This window comes from Aquarana catesbeiana, linkage group LG10 (genome assembly GCF_042186555.1).
Source record: "Aquarana catesbeiana isolate 2022-GZ linkage group LG10, ASM4218655v1, whole genome shotgun sequence".
In the NCBI taxonomy this organism is placed as follows: Eukaryota; Metazoa; Chordata; class Amphibia; order Anura; family Ranidae; genus Aquarana; species Aquarana catesbeiana.
In genome coordinates, this window is record NC_133333.1 from 43051314 (window position 1) to 43074158 (window position 22845).

The 22845-nt window shown below is 42.5% G+C and overlaps 1 protein-coding gene across 1 annotated transcript in view; it reads right to left on the minus strand.

Annotated features, from left to right (window-relative positions):
• Positions 1-22845, minus strand: part of LOC141110638 (cell adhesion molecule CEACAM6-like) — a 455239-nt gene that overhangs the window by 277883 nt on the left and 154511 nt on the right. The gene's annotated exons all lie outside the window — the stretch shown is intronic.

Genomic DNA, 22845 nt, shown 5'->3' on the forward strand with positions numbered 1-22845 from the left:
CGCGTTTTGGGGGTGCAACCCCTTCCTCAATAATAAAGTAGCTGTGAGGAAGGGGTTGCACCCCCAAAACACGTCCCTTGATCCCCCGTGATGGCAGCTAGCACACGTTGATATTTGGAAGTTTGTGTGCATCTTCCAAATTTGGGTTTTCTAGTGGTGACTTCACCCCATCTGAACGCAATATCAAACACAGTTTGTAAATACTCATGTCTGATATTGCCTTCAAGTTCTAACAAATGTGAACTTTGTAGGTTCTAAATTTGTGTCTTTCTTGTGGGTTTTACACATGCCTGTTTTATCTTAAATGGACATTTCTACTTTTTCTAATGTGACCCCAAAAATTGTTAAACAACAAACATGTTGGTTTGTTTTAAAAACCTTTTAGAAATGCACATGTGATTGTGCTGTTATTAAAAAGATTGTTAATCAAGATTGTGTGGATTATTGTCTCAATGCTCCAACACTTTTGTGATGCTCTAATTGGTGTTTTCTGTGACAATAGGGGTTATTTCCTAAGGGAAAATAGAAAAAGTGCAGTTTCAGTGCAGTTTCAAGTGCACTTGTAGTGCAAAGTGCCTTTGCCTTTAGTAAATAACACCCAACAGTGCTTTGTAATGTTACACAATCACGCCATTTTCAGGACTCACCACATTTCTGTCAGGGTCAGCTAAAAAAAACACAAGCAGTAAATGTCACCAAAGATTTTAGTTCTTTTTGTTTTTTTTTATTTTAAAAAGGTTTTACACATTGTCTGGCATATTGATAGCCCCCCTACCCGCAAAGAATTCAAGATATCTTAGACGGACACCACTGGCACTCAGGGGGGCAAGCCAGGACGGCCACTTTCAAGCGCCGTCAGGGTTGATTCATGTTGAATTCCAGCCTCAGGCCCAACTGAACCAGCATAGTTGGCAGAATGTTGCCGTAAAAAGTTGTGTAGAACACAGCACGCCAGGATGATGTGATTCAGTTTGTACTCCGCCATATGTATGTGTGTAAGAAATAGGCGGAACCAGCTGGCCATGATTCCAAACGTGTTCTCCACCACTCTTCTGGCTCTGGCCAGCTGGTAATTAAAAACCCTCTGCTCCGGGGTGAGGGTCCTCATCGGGAATGGCCGCATAAGATGGTCCCCCAGTGCAAAAGCTTCATCCGCAAGGAAGACGAATAGGAGTCCTTCCACATTGTCTTCTGGAGGTGGCAAGTCCAAGCTGCCATTCTGGAGATGCCTGTAGAACTCGGTCTGGGCGATGACTCCACCATCGGACATCCGGCCATTCTTCCCCACATCCACATACAGAAATTCATAAGTAGCTGACACCACCGCCAACATCACAATACTATTGAACCCCTTATAATTATAATAGTACGACCCAGAGTTGGGTGGTGGGACGATGTGGACGTGTTTCCCATCAATTGCCCCTCCGCAGTTAGGAAAGTCCCACCGCTGGGCAAAGAGGGAGGCCACAGTCTGCCATTCCTATGGTGTGGAAGCAAACTTTGGAGTCAAAACCAAAAAAAAAAAAATAGTCTTTGTGCACATAAACAGGGAAAGCAGATTAGACACAAACATTGTTGGCCCTACATCAAGATAACATTTATTAGAGGAAATTTTTAAAACCAAAGTATAAGGTCCAACTATCAGATTCCCCCCCCTCTCCTGGGCCATTTCTAACATTATGGGGGGGGGGGGGGGTAACTCTGGGACAGGTTACCCTCTCCACTTCATTGAGAGTTGAATGCCTAAATAATGGGTATTACTCTGGCCAGCCCCTCCTTAGTTACACTATTGACAGCCCACTGGACAGGTAAGAAGTGTCATAATACAAAGATATAAACACACACTGTACACATTTGGACATTCTGCTATTACCTATCAAGATAACAATAGTATATAAAAACTTTAAACAGTACCATTTGAAAGTATTCAGGCAGGCCCTTGCACTACATGCTTTGGGGAATTCATCCATAAATCTGACCACTAAAGAGATGGGTATAGTGTGTGTGGGTTTGGCAAAGTCAGCAGATAGATGAATAAGGATAGATAGAGAATTGGTATCAGCTGACTTAGCAGTTGGGGGGAGGGAGGGTTCCAAATGATTTGGGGACCCCCCCAAAAAAAGACTCTGAAACTCTGCATGAATTTTAAGCACCAATCACATTTCCTAAAATTTTAGGGGGTGTTTGGGGTAAAGCACTACTATGGAGCTAATAAAATACATTGTTAAGTGACTACATGAGGTGAATATAGGGGCAGGAGAGACCATGCTGGGGAGGTAAGTGAAGGCAAATATGTATGAAGGAGCAAAAAAATAATTACATAAAACTCCAGCATGCATGAGGACAAAGGAGACATTCACATTCAAATCTTACCTTAATATACTCCTTCTGCAGGACCTGTATGATGGCAGAACAGGTCTCTGGGATAATGATCCCCAGAGCCTGGGGGGAGATGCCTGTCGAGAACTTCAAGTCCTGCAAGCTTCTCCCCATCGGCAAGTACCGCAGGGTGGCGACGAGCCTCTGCTCCGGAGTGATGGCTTGCCTCATGCAGGTATCCTGCCTGCTAATATAAGGGGTCAGCAAAGCCAACAAACGGTGAAATACGGGGTCCGTCATCCGGAGAGAGTTCCTGAAATCATCAGGATTATTCTCACAGATCTCACAGAGCAAAGGCATATGACAGAACTGGTCACGCTGAAGCAACCAATTCTTGTTCCATGAACCCCCTCCCCACCCTGTTCATGGACTGGACTTGTGTCAAGGTAAGAACCCCAACACCAAGCCCCCGCACAGCACGAACTCTACGAGGAGTACGTATACACAACATGGCTAGAAAACGGTCGGCTGCTCAGAACGAAGTAACAGAACGCACTGAAGAACAGCAAGGCCTGTGAAGAGCGACCTGAAAAACAGTAACGAATGAACAAGAACACAATGTCAATGGTACTCGCTGCACGCACTGAAGACCAGATACAAACCCACAAGCACAAACTGAACAGCAGAAAACGATCTGAAAACCACGAGTCTGAAAAAGCGCGAATCGTCTCTCTCCAAACTTTTACTAACACGAGATTAGCAAAAGGAGCCCAAAGGGTGCCGCGCTTGGTTCTGAACTGGCCTTTTCTAGTCTCATCGTACGTGGTGTACGTCACCGCGTTCTTGGCGAGCGGAAATTCCGACAACTTTGTGCGACCGTGTGTACGCAAAACAAGTTTGAGCCAACATCCGTCGGAACAAAATCCATGGATTTTGTTGTCGGAATGTCCGTTCAATGTCCGATCGTGTGTACGGGGCATCACTCTCTCATACTGGTCACTGGAAGTTCAACATGGCACCGCATGGCAAAGAACTCTCTGAGGATCTGAAAAAAAGAATTGTTGCTCTACATAAAGATGGCCTAGGCTATAAGAAGATTGCCAAGACCCTGAAACTGAGCTGCAGCACGGTGGCCATGACCATACAGTTTAACAGGACAGATTTCACTCAGAACAGGCCTCGCCATGGTCGGCCAAAGAAGTTGAGTGCACGTGCTTAGCATCATATCCAGAGGTTGTCTTTGGGAAATAGACTTATGAGTGCTGAAGTTGAAGGGGTGCCAGGTCAGCCTGTCAGTGCTCAGACCATATGCCGCACACTGCATCAAATTGGTCTGCATGGCTGTCGTCCCAGAAGGAAGCCTCTTCTAAGGATGATGGACAAGAAAGCGCGCAGTTTGCTGAAGACAAGCAGACTAAGGACATGGATTCCTGGAACCATGTCCTGTGGTCTGATGAGACCAAGATAAACTTATTTGGTTCAGATGGTGTCAAGCGTGTGTGGCAGCACCCAGGTGAGGAGTACAAAGACATGTGTGTCTTGCCTACAGTCAAGCATGGTGGTGGGAGTGTCATGATCTGGGGCTGCATGAGTGCTGCCGGCACTGGGGAGCTACAGTTCATTGAAGGAACCATGAATGCCAACATGTACTGTGACATACTGAAGCAGAGCATGATCCTTTACCTTCGGAGACTGGGCCGCAGGGCAATATTCCAACATGATAACGACCCCAAACACACCTCCAAGACGACCACTGCCTTGCTAAAGAAGCTGAGGGTAAAGGTGATGGACTGGCAAAGCATGTCTCCAGACCGAAACCCTATTGAGCATCTGTGGGGCATCTTCAAATGGAAGGTGGAGGAGCGCAAGGTCTCTAACATCCACCAGCTACATGATGTTGTCATGGAGGAGTGGAAGAGGACTCCAGTGGCAACCTGTGAAGCTCTGGTGAATTCCATGCTCAAGAGGGTTAAGGCAGTGCTGGAAAATAATGGTGGCCACGCAAAATATTGGCACTTTGGGCCCAATTTGGACATTGTCACTTAGGGGTGTACTCACTTTAGTTGCCAGCGGTTTAGACATTAATGGCTGTGTGTTGAGTTATTTTGAGGGGACAGCAAATTTACACTGTTATACAAGCTGTATGCTCAATACTTTACATTGTAGCAAAGTATAATTTCTTCAGTGTTGTCACACGAAAAGATATAATAAAATATTTATTATATAATATTACTGTGTGTTTGTGTGTGTGTGTATATATACTTTTTTGGTTTTCCTTTGTGGCAATTTCCCACAGGTCTATCAAGTCTGTTTGATAACACAATCTCAAATGATCCCCTTGCTCAGCAAGTATGATGCACAGATCATCCTGCAGAAAGTACATTAACAGCTGTGGCAGAAACTTCAGCATTGCACAACAGAGCTGAAATTACAGCAGTGTTGAAGCGACATCAAGAGGAGGAGGCCCAAGTTCTTCCGAAGAGTGATTATTAAAATCTGAAATGTTTGTGCATGGAAATAGCCTTTCTAACTGCATTTGTAATTTTGTTCGTTATTATGTTGTCTTTGACTTGTTATAGCCACAGCTGGTGGCCACCAGCTAAAGGTGCAGGCGTCTATACACATGCAAATGAAGTAATAAATCTGTTGAAAGGGTATTTTAAAGGGGATTTTAAAAATAGGAATAAGTGATAGTATATAGTGGATGTTGTGTGAATTGTACTGATTATGTCTGTAACAATGATAAAACAATGCTGAATATTACTTGACTATGAATAAGTGTATAGGTCTGTTACAAGGGCGGCCGGGCGTCTATACACCAAAGACAGGTAGAGGAAAATAGTGGATGCTTATACAAGTTGTACGATTTGTGCAGATTATGCCTATAGCAATAATCTCACATTGAGAGGTATTATTCTAGGGGTATTATTCTATAGGTATAACTGTGAATTAGTATATAGAAATGTAACAGGGGAGGCTGGACGTCTATAAACTACAGAAGGGTAATAGGAGGTGGTGGATGCTTATGCAAGTAGTACAGATTATGCCTGTAGCAATACTCTGACCATAATAGATAATAATAGACTGTAAAAAAGTATGCGGGTGTGTTACAGGGGCGGCCGGACATTTACACACCCACAAATAAGGTCACAAATCTACTATCTCTCTAAAATTTCTATAAAGAATTCACTTATAGGAATAGGTAATAAGATGTAATGGATGCTCTACAAATAGTACAGATTGTGCCTATAGTTGTCAATAATAGATAATATTTGACTGTGACAGATGGCAGATATGTACATGTATAACAGGCAAACACCATGACGTATGGATATTATAATAAGAGGGAATGAATAATGATGGTGATGAGATGGCATTTCTGGCAGCCAGACTTATCCACCTTACCAATCGCTCAGTGTCTGCCAATCCTCTCCTCCAATCCCTACACTGGATCCCAATCACCCAGCGAATTAAATTCAAAACACTAACCATAACATACATAGCCATTCACAACTCTGCCCCGAGCTACATCACCAATCTTGTCTCCGAATATCACCCAAATTGTCCACTCCGCTCTTCTCAAGACCTCCTACTCTCAAATTCTCTCATCTCCTTCTCCCATGCTCGTCTCCGGTATTTCTCCAGAGCTTCTCTCATCCTCTGGAACTCGCTAACTCCACTGGTCCGGCTAGCCCCTACTCTTGCTACCTTCAGGCGATCCCTGAAAACTCATCTCTTCAGGGAAGCCTATCACGTCTCCAACTAATCTTCTACCACTTCCATCAGCTCATTCCTCACAGTTACAACCTTTTGTACCACCTGCCCCACCCTATTAGATTGTAAGCTCTTCTGAGCAGGGCCCTCTAATCCTCTTGTATTTTATTGTATTGTAACTGTATTGTCTCCTTTCATATTGTAAAGTCCTGCGTAAACTGTTGGTGCTATATAAATCCTGTATAATAATAATAATAAATGATAAATGAACAACTAAATGTAGTAGATCATATAACTTACACAAGATAAAATTAGGAGGTTAGAGGTGGATAGTATACTAGTAGTGGATAACAAATAGACACTATAATATCACAGTCTGTATGTTAAATATAGTATTATTTAGAGTAAGGTGCTAATTTCCAATTTTTCATTAATACTTCCAGGCGAAAGTACGTCAAGAGCGTATATCCAATAAGTCTACCGTTGGCAGAAACGTTTAAATCTCTCTGCCGCGGGGAGAGTGGCTGGTATAGATTCGATGATCCATACTTTTAGGCCTACGGTGGATTTAGGATGATGTTGGGAGAAATGTCGTGGGACGCTATGGTGGTCTTTACCGGCCTCAATGAATTGGCGGTGCTCTCCAAAACGCTGGCGTAGGAGACGTATAGTTCGACCTACATAGTAGAGGCCGCAGGGGCAAGTCAGGCAGTATACTACATGGTCTGTAGAACAGGTGTAGAATTCTGAAATTTTGTATGTTTTATTTTTAATCGTGAATGTTTTTTGACCATGTTGTACAAAACTGCATGTAAGGCAAAGGGGTTTGCACTGATACTGATACATCCCAATCATAAAAAAGAGTTGGAGTGTAGATGACGTATTTGTTTTCTTTTTGAGTTTGCTTGGGGCAATCTTTCCCTTAATGTTAGGAGCTTTCCTATATGAACATTTGGGTTTATTTGGTATTCTGTCTTTGAGATGGGGATCCTACAGTAGTATTGGCCAATGTTTATGAACTATGTGTTCCATATTTTTGTATTTGTTATGAAATTGAGTCGTGAACCGAATGTCCTTTGATGAATTTATTTTATGGGTATGAGTATCATGATTGACGTATGTGGTGTAAGATTGTACCCCCTTCATAACCAGGCCATTGTGCTATTCAGCACTGTGCTAATTTCACTGGAAATTGTACGGACACCATGCGCAAATGAAATGCATTTAAGATTAAAATTTTAGAAAAAAAAGATTTTATATTTACTGTTATGAAGAAATATTTCTGATATTTTTATTGGATATGTTCTATAAGTTTCAGCCAAAATGTATTCTGCTACATATTTGTTAACAACAACAAAAAAAATTCAATAAGTGTATATTTAGTCTGTGTGAAAGTTTGAGTCTACAAACTAAGGTATATACTGTTAATTTGAAAATGTATCAATCCAGATGTACTGATGGCCGATCACACTCCTTGAGGCCCTTATAATGTCAGGACAGTACAAATACCCCCAAATTACCTCTTTTTGGAAAGAAGTCAGCCAAAGGTAATTAGTAAGAGGCATGGCAAGTTTTTCATTTTTTGTCACAATTTTTTGGATAATGAGGAAATAAAATACATTACTTTTCTTCACTTTTTTTTTTACATACTGTCACCAGTACAATACAAAATCACCATATGACGGGTGTGGTGGTGATCAGGGAAACTGACTGGTGACAGAAGGTAATGTGTATGCCATTCCTGGCGTCGGTGCCATTACCAGCTGCCAAAAGAGTGAATATTTCCTAAACGATGCATGTTTAGGAGATATTCATTTTACCTACAGGTAAGCTTATAATAGACAACTTTACTATTGCTTTAATATGGGTTGAAATGCGCTGTGATCAGTATAACCCATTGCTTTGTATTTAAATGCAGTATGTGCCAATTTCACAAATCATTGCAATGATATGAACTGATCCCATTGGAAACAATAGATTTCAGCTTGTTATTCCATTGGGCCTGCATTGAGCTATGCAGTCCAAAGGACTTTGTGTAAATGCGCCCTTACTGAAACACATCACTGAAATGATATAGTATAGCTTAATATAATCTGAGCAACTTGGTTCAGCTAAGATTGGGGTCAGTGGGGGCCTTGCTGGGTGGAAGGTAAGCAGATTGTATTGCAGGAGGGAGCTCAGCACATGGAGGATACAGCTCCAACAATCTGGAGAATTTGGGAGATGGTGACCCATTAAAGTTTGGGGAACTAACAACTTCAGCCACCTGGAAGATGTCCATTGTTTATATTACAAGCAACATATGAGGGCCTACTGTTACTATAGTGCCTTCAAACCACCCTACCTGTGATTGAGTATATAATTTATTACTGTTGTAGAAACTGCTTAGGTTAACCCTATAACCCAACATAATGTTCATCCAGATCTGGTTATAGGTCTTGAAACTATCAATGTGGTATCCTGAGTGGCTTCCTGAGGACGCAGGATTGTAAAACTATTTGAGGTTCCAAGTTTGCTGTCACTTCCGGTTCTGTTCTGACATCAGATCTGGCCCAAACGCTTGGTCTTTGGAACTCACGCTGGTTCCTAAGTGGTGGAAAGGCGGAACTAGTTCTAACCAAAGCTGTTTACATTAGTGCCAAGCCTGGGCACTAATTCATATGAGTGGGAGTTTTATACTTGCTTTTATCCATCTGTTTGATCAAAACTACTGCACTAATCTTTTTTTGGTATGCCTAATGTTTCCATTCCTGGAGAGATGACACAGCAAAGTTAAAGTGGATGTAAACCCACTCTCACCCTTTCTAAACTACTGCCATAGTGGTTATCTATAAGGATATACATGCCTCCTGCATGTATCCTTACCTGTCAAATGTCTCCCCTCTGACTGTTATGAGACCCGAAAAACTGCAGATTCTGTGGGTGGGTCTGTTGTCAGGAGCTCAGTGGGTGGATTTGTGATGTCAGTAGACTCCCCGCCCACCTCTACACTCCCCTTGTCAACATGCATTTTCTCCTGTGTATTTCTTACACTTAACTTCTGCTATGATCACTAACATCCAGTCAAAACCCAGAAAAGTCACCACATTGTGGAGCAGCCAATCCTGGGAGCGCTGGAGAGAAAAGGAGGAGGGGAGCTGAATTACACAGAATGCCTCTCTCAGGCTCGTGCATGAGATACTGTATGTAAATCACCTGTCACTCACAGCAAGGGGAAGAACTGACTCCTATTTCTCTGTGTGTCAGTTTTTATCTCACTGAAAAAAGATAAGAGGACTGCTCAGAGCTGGTTTAACTCTTCGTGGCAAGACTGGGCACAGATGACATGAAATCACATACTGTACAAGGTGCAAGCCTTAATTTAAAAAAAATAATTAGAGTTTACATCCACTTTAAGGGACTGAAGGATAAGTTCACCTTTCATAACACGGTGCACCCATATTTCGAGTATAACATGTTACTAAATCAGCGGCTCCCCTTTGTTGTGACAGCTAGCAGGGTATATTCTTCCCCCGCTAGCTGTCAAAATTTTAAAAAAATGTGGCCATGTGGAGCTCTGCCTACCCAGTCACGTAACTCATGCACAGTATTGTGTGAATGGGACACTACAAGTCCTGATAGCCTTTTGCAGCTGTCAGCTTGTAGTTCTCAATGAACTACCACAGCCCTGTTGAGCGCTGTGGTAGCTCATTGATTCTTCTTGTCAGTGAGTATTTACTTGCCTGTACGAGCAAACAGATACACTGAGGGGTCTGCAGGAGTCCTGCATGGTACCAGCGATCTGCTGGTCACTAGTAGGGATGGGCCGAATGGACCCCTGTTCGGTTCGCACCAAAACGTTCAAACACCGCGAAAGTTCGGACCCGAATAACGAACCCCATGAAAGTCAATGGGACCCAAACGTCAAAAATCGAAAGTGTCCATTTTAAAGGCTTATATGCAAGTAATTGGGCATACAATGGTTATAGGGGTCCGGGTCCTGCCCTGGGGGACATGCATCATTAAAAAAAAAGTTTGTGAAAAAACATCATTTTTAAATGAGCAGTGATTGTTTGGTTTTTACAGTCAAAGCCTAAACATTAAAAATTCCTTCCAATATACAGTAGTGCCTGGGGGGTCCCCTTAGATCACCTGTAAAGTGGCAGATCTGTACCATGTCTAGAATCTGCTGCAGCAATGATTGCATTCATACAGCCAAAAAAATGACATTTTACCTGCAAGCTGCCTTTATTTTGCTCAGCAACAGCTGGGGAGCCAGTGTGTATGATAAGGCCACAATGTAGTGCACTGGGAACAAGATTAGAGATTTTTTGGATAAATTCTGGTGTCACTTTGGATAGAAGCAAAAATTGGTCTTTGGATGTCGGCGGCACCTTCCCACCGTAACCCTATAGAGGTACTCTTGGTGAAAGCAAGAATTGGCCTTGCTGTAAAAAATTGCAATGATATGCACCTGTTAAACAGGTGGAGAAAAAATTGTCTTAGGGTGTCGGTGGCGTCTTTCCACTGTAACCCTATAGAGGTAATCTTGATGAAAGCAAGAATTGGGCTTGCTGTAAAAAATTGCAATAATATGCACCTGTCAAACAGGTGCAGAAAAATTGGTCTTTGGGTGTCGGTGGTGCCTTCCCACTGTAACCCATTAGAGGTACTCTTAATGAAAACAAGAATTGGTCTTGCTGTAAAAAATTGCAATGATATGCACCTGTCAAACAGGTGCTGAAAAATTGATCTTTGGGTGTTAATTGTGTCCATGAAACCTATACCAAAAACATTCTTCCAGATTAAATGATTGAACACCCTCAAAGCTAAGCAGCCTCGAAGTCCTGTAGAGATTCCACATCCCAAAAAGACTTAATCAGTGACATTGGCATCAGGGGCTTCATAGCTGGTAATCCAGAACTGATTCAAACGGTCCACTGAGTCTGTGGACAGACGCATTCTATGATCAGTAACAAAACCTCCTGTAGCACTGAATGTCCTTTCTGAAAGCACGCTGGATGCAGGGCAGCCCAACAACTCAATAGCATACTGGGAAAGTTCTGGCCAGTGGTCTATTCTCATGACCCAGTAAGTCAGTGGATCGTCAGCTGGAAAGCTCTCCATTTCTGTTTTGGCCCCGAGGTAATCTTCCAGCATGTGATGTAGACGCTGCCGATGGGATGTGGAAGCTGACAGCCCTGGGTGGCGAGGACTAAAAAAATTCTGAAATGTCTCACTTATGCCGTGTACACACGACTTTTCGACCAGACTGGTCCGACGGACCGAATCCGGCAGACAATCCGACCATGTGTGGGCTCCATCGGACCTGCAGTGGACTTTTTCGGGCAAAAATCTGGCAGACTTTAGATTTGGAACATGTTTCAAATTTGTCCGACGGACTCGAGTCCGGTCAAGGCGGACTCCTTCTCCAACGCTCCTCTATTGACCAACAGAAGAGTCAAAACAACGTTTTCCACGACACTGTAACCTACTACAGTCAGGAAAAAGGTTCAATAAAACCCTCTTTAACGTGTCCTCAAGAGATTTTATCTTCTGCACTCTCTGTGGGGACAGGATAAGTTCTGAGACCTTCCCCTTATAACGGTGGTCAAGCAGGCTTGCCAACCAGTAATTATCTTTCTCCTTTATACCACGTATTCTTGGGTCCTTTCGCAGGCTTTGAAGCATGAGGTTGCCCTTGCGCCTCAAATTTGCAGAGGCTTGAGAAGCAGACTCCTCAGGGTCACTCAGGATGACAGCATCTGGAACTTCCTCCTCCCAGCCATGTACTACTCCCAAGGGTCCTGGGGTTGAAAAGCCATCACTTACACATGTCTTCCTCTTCTTCGAAGCCTATGAAAGTGCCAGAATCCTCCTCCTCATCCTCCTCCCCTCTCTCCTCCTGTGTGTTCTGTGACATAGGAATGATGGTGTCTGGATAAAGTGGGCTTTGAGAGGAAAGAAAGTCCTCCTCTTCCTCCTGCTGCTCTGAACTACTGTACCCTATCCATAATGCCATGCAGAGTCTGCTCCAGCAGGAACACAACAGGGATTGTGTCACTGATGCTTGCACTGTCACGGCTCACCAGACATAGACTGGGCGGAGGGAAACTTGCATTCGTCTAAGGCTCACCAGTTCCTAAATGTCTTGCAGGACAATTTCATGGTCCAGATGGTAGCCGCACCAACTACAAATAAAGCATTACTGGATCTACTGATTACCAACAATACAGACCTGATCACAGATGTGGAAATACGGAGCAATTTAGGAAACAGCGATCACAGGTCAATTGGCTTTAGTATAAATCACACAAATATGAAACATAAGGGGAATACCAAGACACTGTAAACAAAATTTCAAGAAATATGATACAGCGCTGCGCTAAAACAAACTAAGTAAGCAGCCAACACACCCGTAGACTCAGGGAGAACAGAACAACTAAAAAATGCACAGTGTGGCGCTATTAAGTGAATACAATATGAACAAAGTAAACATAAATTATTCAAATCAAAAACATCTCATGTGAGCATTTGTGACAGTGACTAGTGAAAGAATAACACATATGTGTTATCATGTGTCAACCAGAAGACGACTTTTTTAGTTGAAACATGTCGGGTGGATCCCTCACAACTACTGCTATACGATTTACATGCCTGTTTGATCTGCACAAAATGTGAGTTTGTTTTTTATTGCTATTTTTAATAAATCCAAGTTAATACGTTATTACACTATGTGAGTGTCTTCATCTCTCACATGGTACATGAATCTTCCGCTTGGCTTGGTGGTGTGATTATTTTCGAGGAAATCGTGCTGATTGCTTCCCCCCCTTCCCTCCGTTGGTGTGGTGATGACATCTATCCAGACAATACATCTAGACCAGTTGGTCACCAAGCCTTCTTGACCTGTTCTAGCATACGCTATTTCAGGCCACTACTTCTGGTAAGCCTCCATATCTTCTGGTGATGGTCCTGGCACCGTTTTTAAATTTCTGTGCACCTTTGGTCGTTTATGGTCCATTCATCTACCAGGCTACCGGGTCCAATTGATCTTCCTGCATATACAAGAAGAACACCTGTATACCATTTACACACTGCTATCACGGACTTTTTCTTTTTGGTGTTATGGACTCTATATTTGATTTTGCCTTCGATGCTTAAATCATCTATATACACATATGTGTTATTCTTTCACTAGTCACTGTCACAAATGCTCACATGAGATGTTTTTGATTTGAATAATTTATGTTTACTTTGTTCATATTGTATTCACTTAATAGCGCCACACTGTGCATTTTTTAGAATACCAAGACACTGAATTTCAAAAGAGCCAACCTCCCTAAACTACAAACCTTGCTAGAAGGCATGAATTGGGATAAAATCTTAGGAACAAAGAACACGGAAGAGAGATGGGTTTGCTTTAAGAGCATATTAAATAAGGGCATTAGCCAATGCATCCCACTGGGTAATACATTAAAAAGAGCGCACAAAAGTCCTGGATGGCTTAACTCCAATGTAAAAATGCATATAAAAGCAAAGAAGAAGGCCTTCAAAAAATACAGGGTTGAGGGATCATCATTAGCATTCAGACTTTATAAAGAATACAACAAGAAATGTAAGGGTTCAATTAGGGCGGCTAAGATAGAACACAAAAGACACATAGCGAAGGAGAGCAAAAAAAAATCCCAAGAAATTGTTTAAATATGTAAACAGTAAAAAAGGGAGGACAGACCATATTGGCCCCATAAAGAATGAGGAAGGACATCTGGTTACAAAAGATGGGGAGATGGCGAAGGTATTGAATTTATTCTTCTCCTTTGTCTTCACGAGGGAATCGGGGGGCTTCAGTAACCAAATCTGCAGTGTTTATCCTTATGACACATCACAGGAAGCACCTCCATGGTTAACAGAGGACAGAATTAAAATTAGACTTGGAAAACGTAACATTAATAAATCACTGGGACCAGATGGTTTGCATCCGAGGGTACTTAGGAAACTCAGTGAAGTAATTACCAGACCATTGTTCCTAATTTTTACTGACAGTCTACTGACTGGAATAGTACCAGCTGATTGGAGAAAAGCCAATGTAGCACCAACATTTAAAAAGGGCCCAAAATACCTGGAAATTACAGACCAGTCAGCCTAACATCAATAATATGCAAGCTCTTGGAGGGGATGATAAGGGACTATTTACAAGATTTTAGTAATGAGAACAGCATAATTAGCAGTAATCAGCATGGATTCATGAAGAATCGTTCTTGCCAAACCAATCTATTAACCTTCTATGAGGAGGTGAGTTGCCATCTAGATAAATGAAGGCCTGTAGACGTGGTGTATCTGGATTTTGCAAAAGCATTTGACATAGTTCCCCATAAACGTTTACTGTACAAAATAAGGTCCGTTGGCATGAACCATAGGGTGGGTCCATGAATTGAAAACTGGCTACAAGGGCGAGTTCAGAAGCTGGTGATAAATAGGGAGTACTCGAAATGGTCAGGGGTGGGTAGCGGGTCCCCCACGGTTCTGTCCTGGGACCAATCCTATTTATTTTGTTCATAAACAACCTGGAGGATGGGATAAACAGTTCAATCTCTGTATTTGCGGACAATACTAAGCTGAGCAGGGCAATAACTTCTCCGCAGGATGTGGAAACTTTGCAAAAAGATCTGAACAAATTAATGGGGTGGGCAACTACATGGCAAATGAGGTTCAATGTAGAAAAATGTAAAATAATGCTTTTGGGTGGCAATAATATGAATGCAATCTATACACTGGGGGGGGGGGGGGGGGCCTCTGCGGGAATCTAGGATGGAAAAGGACCTGGGGGTCCTAGTAGATGATAGGCTCAGCAATGGCATGCAATGCCCAGCTGATGCTAACAAAGCATACAGAACATTGTCATGCATTAAAAAGGGGATTAATTCCAAAGATAAAACAATAATTCTCCCACTCTACAAGACTCTGGTCCGGCCGCACCTGGAGTATGCTGTCCAGTTCTGGGCACCAGTCCTCAGGAAGGATGTACTGGAAATGGAGCGAGTACAAAGAAGGGCAACAAAGCTCATAGAGGGTCTGGAGGATATTAGTTATGAGGAAAGGTTGCGAGCACTGAACTTATTCTCTCTGGAGAAGAGAAGCTTGAGAGGGGATATGATTTCAATTTATAAATACCGTACTGGTGACCCCACAATAGGGATACAACTTTTTCATGGAAGGGAGTTTAACAAGACACGTGGCCACTTATTAAAATTAGTTTTCACTGCTTCAGCCAATCAGGGCTTGCAATGCACTGTTCAGCGCCGCAATGCATTGTGGTCGGTTCGGGGGGGCGAATAAATGGTTGAACGACCCGTTTGTTCGGCTACTCGCCGAACGTCCGAACAGTGAAAATTCGGCCCGAACTTATGCTCGGGCCAAACCGTTCACCCATCCCTAGTTACTAGTGCAATGCTTTACAGGCTCCCAAAAAAAAAATAGTAAATGCTTATTTTTTTACCTGCAAAAAAATTTGCATTTTATTATTTTTTATTAAAAGGTAAACTTCTCCTTTAAGAGTGACCATTGAAGATTAAAACAATCGATTTGGCTGATATCCTTGGATATAACAAACAGCTCTTGATGAGCTTTAATGAGCTCACGCGCTTGCGATGAGTGTGCAGTCTCACTGTGGGTGCAGTGATTTTTGTTATATTGTGCTATATTGTATGAAGGGGGGGGGGGGGGGGGGGAACTGCGCATAGGTAAAGACAATAAATAATATATATGAAAGCTGCAAATTCCTATATGCAACACATACACAATAAAATAAACTTAGAAAAATAGAATCGCACAGAGGAGGGGGCTGGTGACCATGTTAATGACCATCAATCCTCCTTAAAAGTGAATGAGTAGAAATCTATGTGTGTAAAACATAAATTATAATATGCTACCAATGTCAATGGATAAATGACAAATAAATAGTCCATCGAAAATACATTACACATGTGCAACAGTGAAGAAAAGTATAAAAGTCCATGTGTAGACGATAAGATGAAATCACCCAAGCGATTACTAAAGATCAATTGTGGTCCTGCTGGATAAGGACTAAGTGCTTGGTCCACCACCATATATAGAGAGACTGGCCGCTTACCAGAAACTCGTGACCCCCCACTACAGAGGGTCAGAGTGAGCTGTATGGACTGTTACTCCGGGCCACTACCGAAAAACCTGGAATGGCACTGGGATGGAACATCAGGGGCCTTGGTGTGATGATGGAATGGTTCACACTTGCGGGATTTATGACATCAAGCTCTCAGCAGTGTGGATTAATATAAAACGGAAAAAGCTCCAATAGTGTAAAATCGTAAGGCTTTATTGTAAAATCAAAGAATAAAAAACACTCACATGTAGATGTTCAATGTTGAGCGCCTAGAAAAGACGTCTGGAGCACCGGCCGGAAGCTCACAGACAGCCCGTCCTACTGGTATCACATCAGCAGTGGGAGGTGACGCGAACACGTCGCTCCGCCCTACCCGGCGTTTCGTAATAGAGTTATGTCATCCAGGGGACACTATTGGAGCTTTTCCCATTTTATATTAATCCACCCTGCTGAGAGCTTGATGTCATAAATCCCGCAAGTGTGAACCATTCCATCATCACACCAAGGCCCCTGATGTTCCATCACAGTGCCATTTCAAGTTTTTCGGTGGTGGCCCGGAATAACAGTCCATACAGCTCACTCTGACCCTCTGTAGTGGGGGGGTTACGAGTTTCTGGTAAGTGGCCAGTCTCTCTATATATGGTGATGGACCAAGCACTTTGTCCTTATTCAGCAGGACCACAATTGATCTTTAGTAATCACTTGGGTGATTTCATCTTATCATCTACACATGGACTTTTATACTTTTCTTCACTATTGCACATGTGTAATGTATTTTTGATGGACTATTTATTTGTCATTTATCCATTGACATTGGTAGCATATTATAATTTATGTTTTACACACATAGATTTCTACCCATTCACTTTTAAGGAGGATTGATGGTCATTAACATGGTCACCAGCCCCCTCCTCAGCGCGATTCCATTTTTCTAAGTATATTGTATGAAGACCCATCGATTGAATTACTAAATTATCAATTCCACATAAGGTTATGACTGTTTTTCAGTGATCTCCAAGGCCCTTTCCTTGCCTTTCTCCTGCCCTTGGAGCACTATTCCTGCTATTGACACCAACAATGGGGGCATAATTCTTGCCAATGACACCAACAATGGAGCATTATTCCTCCCACTGACACCAATAATGGGGCACTATTCCTCCCCCTGGCACCAATGATGGGGCACTGTTCCTCCCACTGGCACCAATGATGGGACCTGTTCCTCCCACTGCCACCAATGATGGGGCACTGTACCCTCCCCACTGTCACCAATGATGAGGCACTGTTCTGCCCCCCCACCCACTGGCACCAATGATTGGGCACTGCCCTCCCCTGGCACCAATTATGGGGCACTGTCCCCCCCCACTGGCACCAATGATGTAGCACTGTTCCCCCCAGCACCAATGATGGGGCACTGCCCCCCCCACTGGCACCAATGATGGGGCGCTGTACGCCCCCCCACTGGCACCATTTATGGGACACTGTCCCGCCCCACTGGCACTAATGATGGGACACTGTTCCCACCCCGCTGGCACCAATGATGGGGCACTGTTCCCGCCCCACTGGCACCAATGATTGGGCACTAGTCTTATTTTTATAAATTGTTTTTACTGGTATTGGCGGCGATCAGCAATTTTTAACAGGACTGCGACATTGCGGTGGACAAATCTGTCCCCAAATTACACTTTTTGGGGACCAGTGGCATTATTACTTTGATCAGTGCTATAAAAATGCACTGATCAATGTATAAATGACACTGGCAGGGATTCAAGGGGTTAACTGTGTTCCCTCAGCTTGTTCTAACTGTAGGGGGGATGGGCTGCCAGGGACATGACAGAGATCACTGTTCCCAATCACTAGGAACAGAAAATCTCTGATATATCAACATTTGCTATAGCAGTTAAAACCAGAATGAACAAACAAAATGTATATAACATAACACAAAGGAGGTTCAATCATTACCTCTTAGGCTAGAGATGCTAGTGTGGGGCTCCTGGGTGAATGCATGGCAGATGGTCTAAGCAGATTAAACCACCACCATGCAGGGCTATTTATGGTCCTCCCACTTGGTGGCTGAGGATACTGCCAATCAAGTGCAGACACCGGGGAGGTGCCGATTGCGCATGCGCGATCGCAATGACATCACATGCATGCAAAAAAGCCCATTGGCCATTTTGGAAAGTCTAAAATAGCACAGATATATACAGCAATGCCCACAATCAAAGTCCATAAAGGCAATAGTTGAAATGAGAAAGCCATTTATACCCCAAACAGAACTCCAAGGGGGACCATCCACTAATACCCAGAAATGCCTAGCGGTACTAAAACAGCCAGCGTCTTCAATTAAAGAGCCAGTCACAAAATTTGTCAAAATTAAACAATGGACAAAAAACATCCTAATAGGGGCCAATTGCTAATACTCTAATCCACTAATGCAGACTATTGCAAAAAGGAGATGACATGCAGGGATAAATCGTCACACTAAAATGGCGCCACCTGAGAGGACCCATGATAGGGACCACCCATCCGAAATTAAAAGTCTGATTGGACCCGATGGTCGCAGACCTGAAAGACCTGTAATTTGTTACTTTGTTTGATCTTCTTTAAATATTAAATTGTCTGGATCTTCTGGCTGTCTCTTTCAGGTCTGCGACCATCGTGTCCAATTGGACTTGTCATTTTGGATGGGTGGTCATACAGACGCCCAGGGCATCGTGATGGGAGAGCCCTATCATGGGTCCTCTCAGGCGGCACCATTGTGATGTGCCAAAGCAAACCATCATGGCAGCACCATGTATAGAGTATTGAGTGTGACTGCATGCCCTTGTTCAGGTCAGGGGGCGGCAAAACTACGGTTTAACTGCCTGATTTTGCTCCCCTTGTGAGCAAGCTCTTATAGATATACCATAGCAATGATTTTTTTAGTAACAATAAAGGGGTTCTCATACACATTTATGTGTGTTCCAAATCCATCATTCACTGCATAGTCAGCTCTAGGGATGAGCCACGGTTTGAGTCGAATGTAAGTTTCGACTTGAACATCGGGTGTTCGTTTGTTCTAAAACGAAACAATCATATGGGGCGTTTGCAGAAAAATTGAGCGCTGCGGGCCGCTCCATAATGCACTGCGAGATTGCAGTGCATTGCTGTATGATTGGCCAAAGCATGCACCTGACCAATCACAGCCTGCTCTGCTGAGAGAGCCATAATTGGCCAAAGGCAGGGTAAAATTGGCCAATCATGGCTCAGGGGGACTAAGTCCACGCCCCACACTATGTAAGGTTGCTTACAGAGCAGCCGTGTGTAGTGTTTTTGGCGTGGACAGAGAAATAGCTTGAGTGAGATTAAGCAGGCAGGTTATTCAGTTAGTGGCAGTGTATTTGATAAACATATAGATATATATATAGATATATATATAGATATATATATATCTATATATATATCTATATATATAGATATATCTATATATATATATATATACAGTCTAGTGTATATATATATATATTAATATATATATATATATATATATATATATATATATATATATATATATATATATATATATATATAATAAATATACAGTCTATTGTATATATATATAAAGTCTAGTATATATATATATTCAGTGCGTTCAGTATAGCCTATATCTACAGTGCATTCTGTGGTGTACAGTTGCTAATACAGTGCAGGTGGTGTACACAGTATCTGATACAGTGTAGTGTGGTAGTGCGAAACAAAAAATACATCATGTCCGGAAGACCGCCAAGGAGAGGCAGACACTCACAGGCCAATAAAGAGGGCAAGCAGCCTCTGTGTCCACAGTCAACAGTGGTGGTCGTGGACATGGTGCATCCTCTGTGGGTGGCTGTGGGGCACGCTTGTCCTTTTTTGCTGCTTCTGGCCATGTTATTGAGCCACAACATGCAGAAAAGTTGGTGGAGTGGATCACTGGCTCCTTGTCCACAGTCACTCCTTCCGTAGCCCCACCATGATGCACGGAGGAGTCCCTAGAATTATTCGACCACAGTTTCGGTTAAATGCTGCTGGAGGATGTGCAGTGATTTGAAGGGTCCGATGTTGGTTCCCAGGTTGAGAAAGGGAGTAACTTGAGCCTGTTCCTGCGCCCAACAAGAGTATTTGTGAGGGGTTACTATGTTGTGGCAGCACCACCACCCAAGGCCCAATTCTTCTGTTTAACAGGGGCATGTAATGACAACTTTTTATATAATATTTCACAGCAGGGCCCGTTCCTGTGCCCAACAAGAATAACTGAGGGCTTACAGTGTTCTGGTACCACCAACACCTAAGGCCCAATTTTCTGCAGAGTATATAGGGCAGGTCATATAGTAGATATACTGCTGTTCAGATTATATAGTGTCTGGGGGCCTGGTGAACCCCCATGCAATTTTTACAATTTTTTAGGTGTGGGGTTCCCCTTAATATCCATACCCGACCTGAAAGGCCTGGTATGGATTTTGAGGGGGACGCCCACGCCATTATTTTTGGTATTTTTATCTATATTGCCGGGACCTGACAATAATTACAGCCGCAAGCAGTTTTAAATGACATTTTTTTTCTTTAGAAATGCAATTTTGCTGTGGCACTGTTATAAACATGGGAAAGATGCGCTACTTTACAGGCATACTAAGGACAACCCCCAGGTACGATATTTAAAGGAATATTTAATTTTTATTGTTTCACTTTAAACATTATTAAAATCACTGCTCCCGAAAAAACTATAGTTTTTAAAACTTTTTTTTGCATTGATATATGTCTCCTGGGGCAGGAACCGGGTCCCCAAACACTTTTTATGGCAATAACTTGCATATAAGCCTTCAAAATTAGCATTTTTCACGTTCATGTCCCACTTAATGGTGTTCGCATGTTCGAACTAATTTTTTGCCTGCTAGCATGTTCTGCTGCAAACCGTACCGGGGGGGGGGGGTTGGCTCATCCATAGTTAGCTCTAGGCCCCTGAGAGCCATAGTAGTTGCCTAGTCTCAGGTGGTTATAGTTATTTCCTTGGATAAGAGATCCAGAGACATGTAGTCTCTCAAAATAGTTTTGCCATGCATTGCAGTAATGCACATTTAGATCTAACACAAGCAGTGAAAAGAGATCTCAACATAGTCATCACATTAGCACTCCCACAATTGTGATGCACCACAGAGGAAATGGTGAGACATGGATTGCCCGCCCTTTTAGAAAACTGGGACAAGCTAGGTGAAAGAATACATGGACACAGGAATCGATCAGCCCTGACACTACAAACTGCTGCCACAACATGTGAGCCCATCATTACAAGGTAAGGCAAACAAACGACACAGAGAATATAACTATACTAATACCTAATTAAATCAACAAAAATGGTTGAAAGTGTACAATGCCTTTAACTTTGCATAAACATAACATTTAAAAAAGGGCTAACAGTTCTAATTTTTTTAGGAAGATAGCTTCCTGTGACTTCTGTCTCCACACTTTGGCATATTGGTACTGCTGCCAAAACTGTGGTGCCACTGGCTGAATAGATGTGCCTAATTACAACACTTGTGTTCATTGGTTGCTGCTAAGTCTAGAACCAATTAAGAACATAGGATTCATTTTTCAGGCATCTTTAGTCTCCTGATCCATTTTCCAAGTTTCATCACCATGAATTGCTTATTTGCCCAATGGTGCCCATATTGCTGTACACTCACCAAATAGCCATGTCCTCTTAAATTTAAAAAAAGGTCTAAAATTGCCTGGGTTGGTGAGTCTCTTTCAGGATCTTCCACCTGTTGGTCCTAAGCAATTCTTCTCCTCTCTGTCATAATACCGGGTAATCAAAAAATTATGTAATAAAGGTATTATGGTGGCGAGGAGGGGAGTTGCTTAGGACCGCTAACAGGTGGAAGAAGATCCTGAAGGAGACTCACCAACCCAGGAGATTTTAGACCTTTTTTTTAGTTAAAGAGGTCATGGATATTTGTTGAGTGTACATCCATATGGGTGGATAAGCAATTGATGGTGATGGTTCACAACAGTGTCTCATGTTGAACAAAAAAGAAATAAAGTTCATAATAAATCTTCTAAATCTTTAAATTCCTAAGGACTTTTTACATTGTCACAAATTAAACTGTATGGTCTATTGCACTTTATTTTCTAATAGTATTACAGTGTATTTTAAATTCCTGCCCCCCTCCCATTTTTAATTGATTTACAGTGTAGGTAATTACTGCTCTAAAGGGGAGCAACTTATTTGTGTGTTTTTCATCTTAGTTTAATCAACTTTAACAAGTGTTTTAGTAGTTGTGCATGGTTATTTTTTAACACCTTTTGCACTGAATGTCACTTACATCACTGCCTGATAAAGCCCCGAATTGCTGACCCAACGCGCAACAATTGCCTGAATTAGATACTTGAATAGTACTTGTAGTGCTTGAAAAGTGATCTCAACATAGTCATCACATTAGCACTCCCAGAGGAAATGGTGAGACATGGATTGCCCGCTCCTTTAGCAAACTGGGACAAGCTAGGTGAATTAATACATGGACAGGGGAATCAATCAGCCCTGACACTACAAACTGCAGCCACAACATGTGAGCCCGTCATTACAAGGTAAGGCAAACAAACGACACAGAGAATATAACTATACTAATACCTAATTAAATCAACAAAAACGGTTGAAAGTGTGCAATTTCTTTAACTTTGCATAAACA